This window comes from Phoenix dactylifera, chromosome 18 (genome assembly GCF_051530095.1).
Source record: "Phoenix dactylifera cultivar Ajwa chromosome 18, Ajwa_hap1_PhDact_Kaust_v1.1, whole genome shotgun sequence".
Taxonomy (NCBI): Eukaryota; Viridiplantae; Streptophyta; class Magnoliopsida; order Arecales; family Arecaceae; genus Phoenix; species Phoenix dactylifera.
Window position 1 is genome coordinate 16,617,273 of NC_143207.1, and position 12,853 is coordinate 16,630,125.

The 12,853-nt window shown below is 43.8% G+C and overlaps 1 long non-coding RNA gene and 1 pseudogene across 1 annotated transcript; one reads left to right on the forward strand and one right to left on the reverse strand.

Moving 5' to 3' along the window:
* Positions 1-326: 326 nt before the first annotated feature.
* Positions 327-1,147, reverse strand: LOC149750963 (ethylene-responsive transcription factor ERF018 pseudogene; annotated as a pseudogene).
* Positions 1,148-8,288: 7,141 nt separating this feature from the next.
* Positions 8,289-11,126, forward strand: LOC120106312 (uncharacterized). Its single transcript, XR_016398997.1, has 4 exons — positions 8,289-8,743; positions 8,821-9,532; positions 9,922-10,219; positions 10,477-11,126. It is a non-coding gene; the product is annotated as an uncharacterized LOC120106312 (long non-coding RNA).
* The last annotated feature ends 1,727 nt before the right edge of the window (positions 11,127-12,853 follow it).

Genomic DNA, 12,853 nt, shown 5'->3' on the forward strand with positions numbered 1-12,853 from the left:
CCCTGGCCTATCTATCCTTTTATTCAAATTTTTTGAAGAACGAATCAATCGTTTGGAAATGTTTCAAAAATTTTCAGACTCAAAACAATAGAAATGAAATTTTCCTAAAGTGCCAATTAAGCATGAATGAGAGAGAGAGAGAGAGAGAGAGAGAGAGAGAGAGAGAATCTCCGTCACTAAATACTGAAGATTTAGCAATATTTTGAATCTTTACATTCCTTTAGAATTATCTCTCGAGACATACATCTTGATTCTCGTGAGAACAAAGTAATTGAACCCTGTCGCCGCCGGATTCAAAAATGCCGGCGAGCGGCCAGAGAATCCCTCGGCTGCAAAAATTCGCCGTCGGATCCCCCAATTCCCCTTAAAAGAATAAAAGAATTATTTTAATCCCCCCCGAAAAAATAAAGAATTATTTTAAACGAATAAATAAACGAATAAGAGCTCGTAAGAGAATCCCTCAGAAGCTCCACAAAAACGAATTCGCGCAGAAACCTTACCCCCCATTGTCCTCCGCCACATCCGGCGGGGCCGTCGCCGGCGGGAAGAAATCGTAAGAGAAGTCATCCATTGCCGCCTCCGCCACTGCTGGCGGGAAATCCATCCCGACTCCATCCGGCGACGACAGCATGTCCATGAACGACCAGTCGACCACGCCCTCGCTCTCCGCCGTGAGAGCGTCCGCCGTCTCCGACGGCGACATCTTCGGCGCCGGTGCGTCTGCGGCGATGGCGGCGGCATCAGAGTCGGCTTTGTGGGCGTGGTGGGCGGCGAGGCCCTGGATCTGGCGGGGGCCGAGCGACTGGCCGCCGGCGATCCGTGGCGGCGAGTCGGGGAAGTTGAGGCGGCCCCGGCGGCCGCGGAGGCAGACGACAGCAGCGTCAAAAGCCCGCGCCGCCTTGTCCGGCAAGTCGTAAGACCCCAGCCAGATCCTCTCCCGGCTGTTGGGAAGCCGGATCTCCGACACCCACCGGCCCCACTTCCGCTTCCGCACCCCCCTGTACCGCCGCTCGCCGGCTGCGGCGCTCCCAGCAGCGCGCTCCGTCCTCATCATATCGGCGCTGCGATGATGACACGTGTATGAAGGGATGTCGATCGTTTCCAATCTCGGCGTCCGGCGGCGTTGGAGCTGCGAACTTAGCAGTGGTGGTGCGAAATGGCGCGGCTGGGGGGGTGGCCGGTTATAAAGGGTCGAAGTGGAGGAGCGCGTGGTAGTGAGGGAACGAATGGGGAGTCGACGCGCGTCCGCAAGGTGGGAGGGAGGAAAGGGGGCAGCGGGGAGAATTGGAGCACGTTAGCACGCGGGGCGAAATCGTGTGAAATTAAAACGTGTCGCTTTCGGAGCAAAGGCGTGGGGTTCGCACGAGCTTCCTGGCCGCACGCTTTCAGAAGTGTGACGTCATGACTGACTGCGAGGTGAGGAGCAGCTTTGGCGGCCTTCGGTGTGAAGCCTGCACAGGAAAGGAGAGATTTATGTAAGAATTTAGGCTGTTGGCTGCGATCGCGAACTTGGCGTTAGGAATAAAATGAGAGAGAAGCCAGATTGCTTTAGGTTTCTCAGCTTGTCAAAAAAATTTAAGACATGTTTAGCTTGTGCTCAGCACATTTGCGGGTCCACCATGCTAACTTCATAAATTAATTAAAAGGACAATTATTTCAATGATTATACTATAATAATGCATCCGTAACAAAAGGTCTAGGAAGATACAATGATTGTCAATATACTCTCTCTCTCTCTCTCTCTCTCTCTCTCTCTATATATATATATATATATATATATATATGGGGATTGATAACCTACTCTCTATTATGGTAGGTTATCAATCTATCCATTTTTCATTAGACAAAAAATACCCTTATTTTTTATAACTTTTAAGGGTACTTTATGTCTTTTTACAATCTCACATTTACTCACCCTCTTAACCCCTGAATTAATGTTCTCTCCCTCTCTCTCTCTCATACACATACATACATACATACATACATACACATACATACATACATACATACACTGATACACATACATACACATACATACATACATACACATACATACATACATACATACATATATATACATACACATACATACATACATACATACATACACACACATATACATACATACATAGACATACATACATACATATACATACATGCATACATGCATACGTATGTATGTACATGCATGCATACACACACACCGGAGAGAGAGAGAGAGAGAGAGGAAAGAGCATTAATTGGGGGTTGAGAGGGTGAGTTAATGTGAGATTATAAAAAGACATAAAGCACTCTTAAAAGTTACAAAAAATAAGGGTATTTTTTGTCCAATGAAAAATGGGTAGATTGATAACCTACCATAACAGAGAGTAGGTTATCAATCCCCTATATATATATATATATATATATATATATATATATATATATATATATATATATATATATATATATATATATTTGTAGAGTGCGACTCGTCTCCCTACCACCTCCACAAACTCTAACTCTAGTTTTATCTCTACGAGGTCATGGTGGCAGCCCAAGTGATTGTAATCAAGACGGACTTTGATTGGTTGATCAGAGACTTCATGGTGAGCTTTAGCTGGTCTTCTATATCAGCTATAGCAGATTTTAAAGCGTATCAGAACTCATATGGTAAAGAGAGAAATACATCAGCTGTTTAAAGGCAAATTTGTGAATCGGCATGCTACGTTCAAGATGATTTTCACCAGCCAATTAGAAATGGCGATGATAGCAATTTCCTTTGTAATGTTCGGTGTCTCAGTTTGTAAACCAGGATAGAAGCTGGGACGGTCAGAATTCACATGAAGATTTGGATCAGGAGCTAGCAAGCGAAGTTCTTAATATTCCTATACCAAAAAGGTGATTGCTAGGATAGAAAAGTTTTAGGGGATTAATGATAGTTCTAAGTTAAAATCTCGGGATGTAATGAGGAAGAGAAAGCTCACTTAGAACTTTGAGGGATATTAGAACTTGGTTTGGATGAGGAAACTACTTTATCTTCCTCAAGAGTAACTATTTTGGTTGACGGTTTTGTGGGTGAAATAATTCTGATGCAGTGTGGCCTCATGAATCCGGATACAGCCTGTTGTGCTTTACTAGAAGAAAAACAAGAATTGGCGACGCTTTTTAAGGCTTTTACCGACGCTTATAAGTGTCGGTCAGTTTCCTTTTGACGCTTTTAAAAGCGTCGCCAAAGGGTCGGCTATGTTAGAGTGGAAAAAAAAATGCCGACGTTTCTAGAAAGCGTCGCTAAGGTGGTTTTTAGCGAAGCGTCGCTAAAAACCTAGTTAGCGATGCTTTAAAGCGTCGTTATAAATATTTTAAATATTTTAAAAATTATTTTGAATCAGAGCCTCATTTCCTCGTTTCCTCCCCAATGTCCACCTCCGCGCTCCTCCACCGCCGCACGTCCTCCACCGCCGCCTGCCGGAAAATCCCCACATCCACTGCCCCCGTTACCATATGATATCCTCTCATCTTCATATTCTCCGCCCGATCGTGCGGCATCGCAAGCCCCCCCAAATACGGTTCCCTCTCGCTAGCGCCACCGCCCTCCGCTGCCGACAGTTTGTTCATCATCCCTAGCACCTTCCTCTCCGCCTCCTTCATCGCATCCCTCACCTTTCGGTTCCTAGGATCCCACAGATACCCCATGCTCGCGCTCAGATCTAGCGGCTCCATCTACACCACGTCGACCCCCTCGACGCCGGCGATCACCTCGATCTCTGCCAACCCCGCCGCCGTCTCCACCTGGCACATCACCAGCAGCTCCTCGTCAACCCGCGCCAGGTAGCCGTCGTCGATGCCGTAGGCGGAGGCGCGCACCACTGTGTGGGCGGACCCGCGGACGCCACGCGGCGGAAAATGGCAGAATGAGACGGCGAGCTCGGTGGCGCCGGGGGACTCGATCATGGGGAACATGAGGCCCTGGGGGCCGAGATTGAGCGCCTTCTTGGCCCAGGCGGTGGAGAGCTCCGAAAGGCAGAGGATGGCCGAGGTGCGGACGGCGGCGAGGGCGCGGAGGCAGGGGAGGGCCTCCGCGATGCCGCCAGAGCCGTCCTCCATGTCGACGACCACGTAGTCGTAGCCGGCGAGGCCGGCGATCTCAGCGAGGGTCGGGGAGAAGCTCAGGAGGAAGAGGCCGTAGAGGGTCTCGCCGGCGACGAGGCGGGACTTGAGGATCCGCGGTTCAGGGGAGAGGGGGGCGGAGTCGGGATTCAAGGAGGCGGCGAAGAGGCGGGCGAAGACATCATCGCCGGAGCCGTTCTACTTCTTCAATCTGGAGGGGGTTAGGGAGGGGGGATCACCTTTTGAAAGCACGCGACGATGAGAGAGGAGATCATATTAGTGTCGAAATAGGCTCCGACGATGCTTTTTAGCATCGTCTTAGGCCGGCGACTACACCGATGCTTATTAGCGTCGTCTATTGCCGACGCTTTTTACAAGCGCCGGCAAATTTTGACGCTAGACCGAAAATTGCCTGATGCTTGTAAAAAGCGTCGGTAAAACCGACTTTTCCTGTAGTGTATTTGCCCGGATCAGTGTGGGTGCTAGATTCTCATCATTGGCATAATTGGCTAACTATTTGATGGAGTCGCATGGTGTGGAAGAGGCAGAGGCGGCCCAATGTATTTGGGGGCCTAAGGCGAATTCACTAAGATAGACCTTTTAAATAATAATAATAATAATAATAAAAATTTTAATAAGTATAAAGTACTTAAAAAAATTATTTAAAAATAATCCGTCGAGCTATTTTAGATACAAAATTATTAATCAAACTTTTGTACCCTAAAAAAAACTTCGAAGTCATCAACCCAAGATAAGCTAGATATCCTCCTACAGGTTTACAACAGAAAGTTTCAAGAAAAATCTAACATAAAATTCTCCAAACTTCAAGAAATTAAGGAAAGAAGAAAAGGAAAAGAAGGGGAGTACCGATGAATGGGAGAATGATAAGAAAGATGTAGAGGCCGAGGCCGGTGCCGGAGGAGACAAAGAAGTGGGAGATGGGGCGAACAGAGACGACGGCGGCGGCGACTACGACGGTGAGCAGCATCTGGAAGGTCAGGATGGCGTAGATCTTCCGGATGAACGCCCACCGGAGCTCCGGGCTCTCCAGCATCGTCGGGTACAACGCCTGGGGACCGGATTCCACGTCCCCGTCCTTCCAATATGGCGGGTGGTTCCACATCCCTCCCCTCCGACGATCACCGAACTCTCCACAACCCAAGAGAACCAGAGAAGAACGCAGCAAGAGCTAGGGTTTGCAATTGGAACTAGGATTTCTCTCTTCGTTCGTTCGTTGCGGAGGCTTAGGGTTAGGCATTGGGTTTTATTGTGGAGAGGGAGGGAATAGCCAGTCCTCGTCGCCGCCGCCTACTGCCTACAGATGTAAAAACTGTGGTGCAGCGGTGGGATGAGCACTAGGCAACGACGTAGCGGGGCCTTCTTCGAGCCGGGGGCCTTAGGCGACCGCCTCAGTCGCCTAAGGCTCGAGCCGGCACTGGGAAGAGGATAAGGATGTCTGCTTTGGGATGCTGAGAACGGAAGGATTTTAGTAATAAGGCCACTGGTGATCTAGCTTTACACTTTAAATTGGAGTTTTCTCAAGGACAAGATGAAAGGGACTTCCATTGACGAACCATGGTGCTGGCTTGCCGCTTGTTCGTCTTCGAGTTCTACTACTTGTCCTTTGATGGTTAGTAGGCTCTTGTATATCCAATGCTTCTTCTTTTCCATTGGCAGAGTTAAGTGCTGCATGGAAAGGCTTCATGGCAGCTTAATTATTATCATGTCCATGCAAGGTGAATTTGGCTCGAGGGGGATTCTACTACTATAATTGACTGGATTAACAAGCCACTTGAAGCATAACAACACTGTGACCCAGAAGCGGCCCAATATATTTGGGGGCCTAAGGTCGTTTTGTCTTTGAGGCGTTTTCGATCTGTGGTAGGCTGGCCTAAGTCGAACTCACAGGAGGTCTTTTTTCTTTTCATTTTGTCTTTGAGGCCTTTTCTGCGATGGACCTTCTTTGAGCCGGAGCCTTAGACGACTGCCTAAGTCACCTAAATGTTGGGCCGGCCCTGTTGCGATCTTAACTCTTAGATTTGTTATGAAGTTGGCTGATTCGTTAGCTTGGTTTAGACCCTATCATGTCCTCTCAGGAGCTAACTAGCCAGCTGATTTGTTAGCGAGTCTGTGTACGAAATGAAGACTGCATACCATGTCGGCGATCTTCTTCCTTCTGAACTTGTTTCTATCCTTGTTGTTGATTTCATAGGTTGTGTTTTTGGTAGGTTTTTGATTTGCTGGTGTATATATCTCCATCAGACTCATCAAAATTTGAAGATTTATTAACCATCAATAGTTTAGGTTTCATGGTTTTGCTTGTGGTTGTCATCTCTTTGCCCTTTTGTATGGTTCTCTTCTCTGTTTTGTGGCTCTTCAAAGAAGCAATAGTGTATTGATCAAGAGGCTTAGGAGAAGTATCTGTCACAAGAGAATACCCAAACCCTGTGGAAAACTTCAATTCTTTAATGGATGGTGCCTTCATACTTGGTCTTAGCTACTACAAATTATGAACGATATATCAGCTAATGTTCGCATATAAATTTATAAATGATCTTAGTAGAGACAGCCCCATCTGTGCTCATGTTTCAACTTTATGGAATGCTCCTTGTGCTGCAGTAAGTTGCTCCTAGTTCACAACCTAGAGAAATGGAAATAAGAGGTGGTTAATGGTATCTTATATTTGGAAACAGTCTTGAAGGGTTCATTTAATTATCTTATTCTTTTCTTTCTTCTTGTTTTTTTTCCCCTTTGTTTCCAGATATTGATTTGTAATAGTGTTTTGGCTGTGTTAATTTTCATCAATATTATGACTCATTGCTCAACAACTTAAGTTCTTGAATCAAATTTAAGTATGTGGTTCTAAATTTGTTTATAAAACACTTGCGATGTTGAAGGGATTTCTCCCATCCTTAGAAACTTGTGGGATTGCGTTATTGCAACACTACTTTAAAAAATGTGGAAGGAATTATAAATGTGTTTAGTGAGAAGAACTCTACATCCTGAACCTCCCTCCAAAAAATTCACCACTTCGTAGATTTTCACATATACTATGGTTATAATTATGTATGTATGCATTTGTTTGTTTGTTTATTTTCGTATAAGAGACCTGTAGGAAATATATATACGACAACTAGAGTTTGCTCTTTAAAAAATACCAATGACCTCCTGTGCCTTGATAAAGTGGGATGGTAGTCCAGCTTTCTAGTACAACCATTTGAAGATTTTATTAGCTTGGCAAGTTGCTGCTTCTTGTGCTTTATGTCGAACTATGTCCCCACCTTAATTTCTTGTTCTCTATTGCACTTGGAGCTACATAAAACCTGGCATGGCCTTTGAAGTACGTTTCTATGTCCTCCTTTGGGTTACAAAATCACTTAGTTACAATCATTTAGTGGGTCAACAAGGCTGTAGATAGGCAGAAACATTTCATACCACTCTATATTATTTGGCTAGTGGCTGCACAGGTTCCAGGCTATCCCTGTTGATGCGCTTGCTCTTAAAATGTTGAATGTTATTTATCTAGGTCTTACTGTTCTTTCTTAGAACATGAATTATTTGAGGTATGTGAAAAAAATTATTTAGGTCCCCAAGTTGTGAGACAAAATTGGCAGGCCCTATAAGCTTCAGAGTTGGTGGAGAAAAACTTGATTTTAGTTTCCTAGTTGAAGCTAAGATAACTAACAATTCCTTACTAGCTTCATAGGAAGTCCATGAAGCCTGTGGATTTCAGTTTATTTGATATTAGATTTCGACGTGTGCAATAAACATGATTTTTTTTTTAAAAAAAAAACTAATATCTAATTGATAGTTTTGGTTCTATTAATAAAATTATTAGAGAAGCAAAAATAAAATAGAGAGAGAAAAGCTACATTTCTTTTTGTCTTCTTCTTCTTTTCTTTTTTTTTTTTTTGTTCTTGTGGCATCCACCTCCCAATTGTGCATGCTCTTTAACTTCACTCTTTTTTGGTGTGCAGGGGCACGGACACTACAGAAAAAGATAGATTTCCCGACCCTTTTTTCCCGACGCTAGGGAGAAGCGTCGGGATAGTTTTGACCAGCGCCAACCAAAGCGTCGGTGTATCTTTAAAATTGACGACGCTTTTAAGCGTCGGTGTAAGTTGGACCTACGACGAGTCGTCGTAGGCCAAATCCTTTCGAACCCTCACGATTGATGCCCTCTCCTCTCCTCTCCTCTCATTCAAAAGGGTCCCGAGCTCCTCTCCTCTGCTCTCCTCTCATTCAAAAGGGTCCCTGAGCTCCGATCGCCTCTCCATCTCGCTCCCGAGCTCCGATCGGCGTCTCCGAGCTCCGATCGCCTCCCCATCTCGCTTCCCGAGCTCCGATCATTGTCCCTGAGCACCCATGTCACGCGATCCGTGAGCCCGAGTCCCACGACCCGGCCGGCCGGAACTGCCGGATTGCCCGAGCCGCATCGACCATGGCCCGCACCGTCCGCCGCAGCCCGTCTTGAGATCCCACGCTGCTGCCCCTGCTCCGCCGCCGACCTCGCCTCCCTAGCCCGCGACAACCTCCACTACCACCAAGCTCATCATCAAGGAGGACGGCGTGGGGCACCTCCTCCGCCTCGTCAAGGAGGGCCGGGCCGACGGTTAGGAGAACGCTGCCCGCGCCCTCGAAGGGGAAGGCGATGGTCGTGAGCAATCTCAATTCAAGACCTTCTGGTATTCCCGTCTGTTTTCTCTCTCATTTTCTTTCATTTCATTTCAGGGGGTCCGATGGCTGCCTACGACCTCGCCCAACGACTCCTCCCCGGCCAAGCTCCGACAGATCATACAATCCGCCGCAGGCTGGTGGCGGTCGCCATGTTTGCCCTCTGTGTCGCCTTTGGAGGGTTCTTGCTGGCGGGCGCTCAGTCGACGCTTATATTCCAGATGATGATTCTGATTGCCAATTTCACAGTCTTCTTCCTTGGCCTGCTGGTGATCTACTTCTTTATGCCAATCTCCTCCGGGATACCAGGGCTGCCGATCTCCGCCGATAGATTGATCTCGGTGACCCTAGCCGTATCCGTAGGCACCATGTTCCTTGATTCCACTTGTCTCATTCTGGTGGCCGGCTAATCGATTTGGACCTATAGATGATACTCAAGGAACGCCTTAATCCCTGTAGTCCGCTGGTTCTGCTTCTTTCTGTTTTAAATAATCAAGAGCTTTTTTTTGCTAGGAATAATCAAGAGCTTTTCTCTGTTCTGTGTTACTAATGTTTTACGAGTGTTTTACGAGTATTGCAGGTAGGGATTCAAGCTTCTGCGATTGTTTCAGTTGGAAAACAGATTGGGGATGAAATAGTTGTTGTTATTGAGGAAGCTCATCCCCGTGATGATGTCCTCTTTATTAAGGAAATATAAAGGAGTTTGGAAGGTCTTGTAGACGATGACATTGCTGCATTGTCCTTGAGCCCGGCCCCAGTGTTATCATCGGTAAGTAAAATGCTAATCTATTTTTTGAGTCATATTGCTTAAAATACCAGTCCTTTCATTTTCTTTAAATTTAGCATCATTTTTCAATATGTTTGAGTTCAAGATCAACTTTGTGTGCAAGCTTAAAACAGAAATTTTGACTATACACGTAAATCCTGTTTTAAATATCCTGGGCAGCCCCTTGTGGGAATGGTTGGCAATTGAAGATCCATAAGCCAATCCCAAGTAGGTGGGAGAAGGTTTGATGGTTATGGGTGTTCATCCTGTTTTAAGTATGTTAATGTTATTCTAGAAGTTAAGGTTCGACTTAATATTTCCCTTTTCAATCACTTAAGAGTGAAAAAGAAAATCAAAATAATTTTGTTTTGTGTCATCTTTTATGTTTACAGGAGCTTGACAAATTCGTGTAGTCCATAATATTTGCCCAATTGATCCAGTTTATGTGAGTGTTACTAATTTCAGTCATCTCACATGAGCAAGATATCCAACGAGCACTTTGTACGAATCTTGCTCCTAACAATGCCACTGATGACTGTTCCAAAACTGAAGCTATACAATTTATAAGACTGCTACTTTTTTCGCCTTCTGGATTTGCTAGAAGATGCTGCCAAAGCTTTGAGAATTTGGTGGTTGTGCTCCGCTGCCTTGAGCTCATGTTCTGCATCAGGGAATATACCATCTATTCAGGTTAATTTGGTGGACAGTGACTGGTTTCTGTATTATCTTTGACGCATGATGTGCACCAGAACGCTTGTGGAGCCACATGTTAACATTATTAGTACTGCTATTAATAAACTGGTTTCTTCTTATTGTTCTTCTTATCATTATTAGTACTGCTATTAGCCCATTACTTCAATAAATAGATGGTAATCATGTTTCAGCACACATACATTGTCTGTCGGTTGATTCCATACTAATCTATATCATTTTACCCCTTTCGGCAGGGATGCGGTTGAAGTGTTTTCAATGGAAATGAACAGGATAACTGTTGAGCTGCTTGCCAATCTTTCTTTGCTAATGAACATGGATAAAGATGGGCTTTTAAGACTGCATGGGGCTTTAAAACAAGCTATGCGTATGAACTACTATCCAACTTGCTGCAGACCTGATCTAGTTCTGGGTGTGAGTCCACATTCAGATGGCAGCTCTATCACCATACTCTTGCAAGATGACAATATAACTGGCCTCCAAATTAAGCACAAGGGGGAATGGTTTCCTGTAAAACCAATTCCAAAAGCTCTAGTGGTGAATATTGGAGATGCTATTGAGGTATTCAGAATCTAACTAGCAAATTTTCTATTTCCGGAACCCCAAAAAACATAATATTAAGCATCAACAATTAGCTTTTTCCTGCATGTCGGTCCTCCTCTACATAAATTGTACCTTGCCAGCGTCATATCTGAACCATTTATTTTAGTTTTTATTCTCGGTCGAGTAAATTGTACCTTGCCAGCGTCATATCTGAACCATTCTTTGGAAGCTAGCAGTGTGGATTTGTGATGTTTATCATTTTCTTGAAGCATGAATTGGAAAGATGATGAAAATTTGTGGGAATGACTGATGTTAATAACATGACAATTCTCTTGTTCTCTCAGGTTGAGATGTTGTAATTCTTGTTGACAAGAGCGCCTTTATCAATTGCCATTTTTGGCTGGTGCCATTTTTTCGTATTTTTATTTTTTTTTAAAAAATGGTCTCTCCCGACGCTTTAAAGCGTTGGTAAAAAAAGTGGCGCTCGCCGACGCTTTAAAGCGTCGGTAAACCATACGACTACGCCGACGCTAAAAAGCGTCGGCAAAAACAGGTTTACCGACGCTTTAAAGCGCCGGTGAAAACCTTTTGATTTCTTTAAACTGGCGACTCTTTTGGGCTTTCCTGACGCTTTTAAGCGTCGGGTTTGTATAAAGTGAACGACGCTTAAAAGCGTCGGCATAGAGCGACGACGCTTTTTTGACGCGTCGGGTTAAACCCGACCCACTCCCACCTGCCCGACGCCTGACCCACGCTTTGCGATGCGTGGGCTGGAAATTCGCCAACGCTTAAAAGCGTCGGGAGAGACCAAAAAAAGCGTCGGGAGATATCCTTTCTTTTGTAGTGGGAGGAAAAAAAGAACATAAGCAAAGGGGTGTGAATTAATTTTTCTATTATTTTCCAATAGGAGACCGTCCATAAGACTTTAGGGTCGCATGTTTAGCTTCAAGCTTCCAAGTCCTTCCAGATTTATCGAGTAAAATTTATTGATAAATCCTTGTTTGAAACTTAATCTATTTATACACTCCTAAATTGCAAAGTTCATAAGAAGCTAGCAAGGTTTGCCATCTTCACTTACGAGGAATTTGTGGATAAAGTATTAATTGCTAGCAAATCCACAGTTGAATCATAAATTACATATTATTTCTTAATTCACAAGTTTTATATGAAGCCAATGGAATGTACTAACTTCATTTTAGTTAAAATTAGAGTTTGACATTTGCTGTGTTTTGAGGATGAACTGACTTAGCTTCTAAATAGTGTAATACATATATTGAGTTACAATTATTTATAATTTTAAAATATTTTAAAGTGCTTTCAACTCTTTAAATTATAATATTTATATAAAGTAGAGATTGTCGACTTTATTGTATATATGAAATTAGTATTTAGTATTTGCTATGTGTCCTAATAGAAAGGAAGTAAAAATGAGAGCGATTGGAAAAGAATGCTTGAAGAGTTGGAACTTTGGGGCTGGAGATGCACCTCGGCATAATTCTTAGCTTAAAAGTGGTTATGTTGAGGAAACATTGTTTATAATCTTACTATGGGCTGCTGATTGGAATATATTGAGGAAAATTATGTTTAGATATCACAATAATTCTTCACTTGTTCATTTGTCCCAAAAATTATAAGCTGAATGCATGGTTGGCATAATCTACCAACTTCATTAATATATGAAGGAAATTTATAGGAGCGGATATAGTGCATGTAGGCTGCTTTCGCCTAAATGATAATAGATACAATAACTCTTTAAGTTTTACAATCAACAATAAATTTATATCTAGTGTATACTTTCATTAAACCAACATTTTCATTGAACAACTTGGTTACTCATGCAGATAACTGAAGAAAAATTTAATATCTAGTCCTTTGAATTTTGACTATCATTTGGTGGTTACCCCTTCAAATATGTTAGTTTTTTAAAACTCAGTTGCGTGCAAATAATTTGGTCTGTTTTAACTTATGATTAGTTTGATCAAGGAGTAAACATGAAATTATCATCAAAATCAAGAATCTTTGGCTGAGATCGAGAACATTTTTTTTCTTGATAGAAATTGGCTGGCCCTA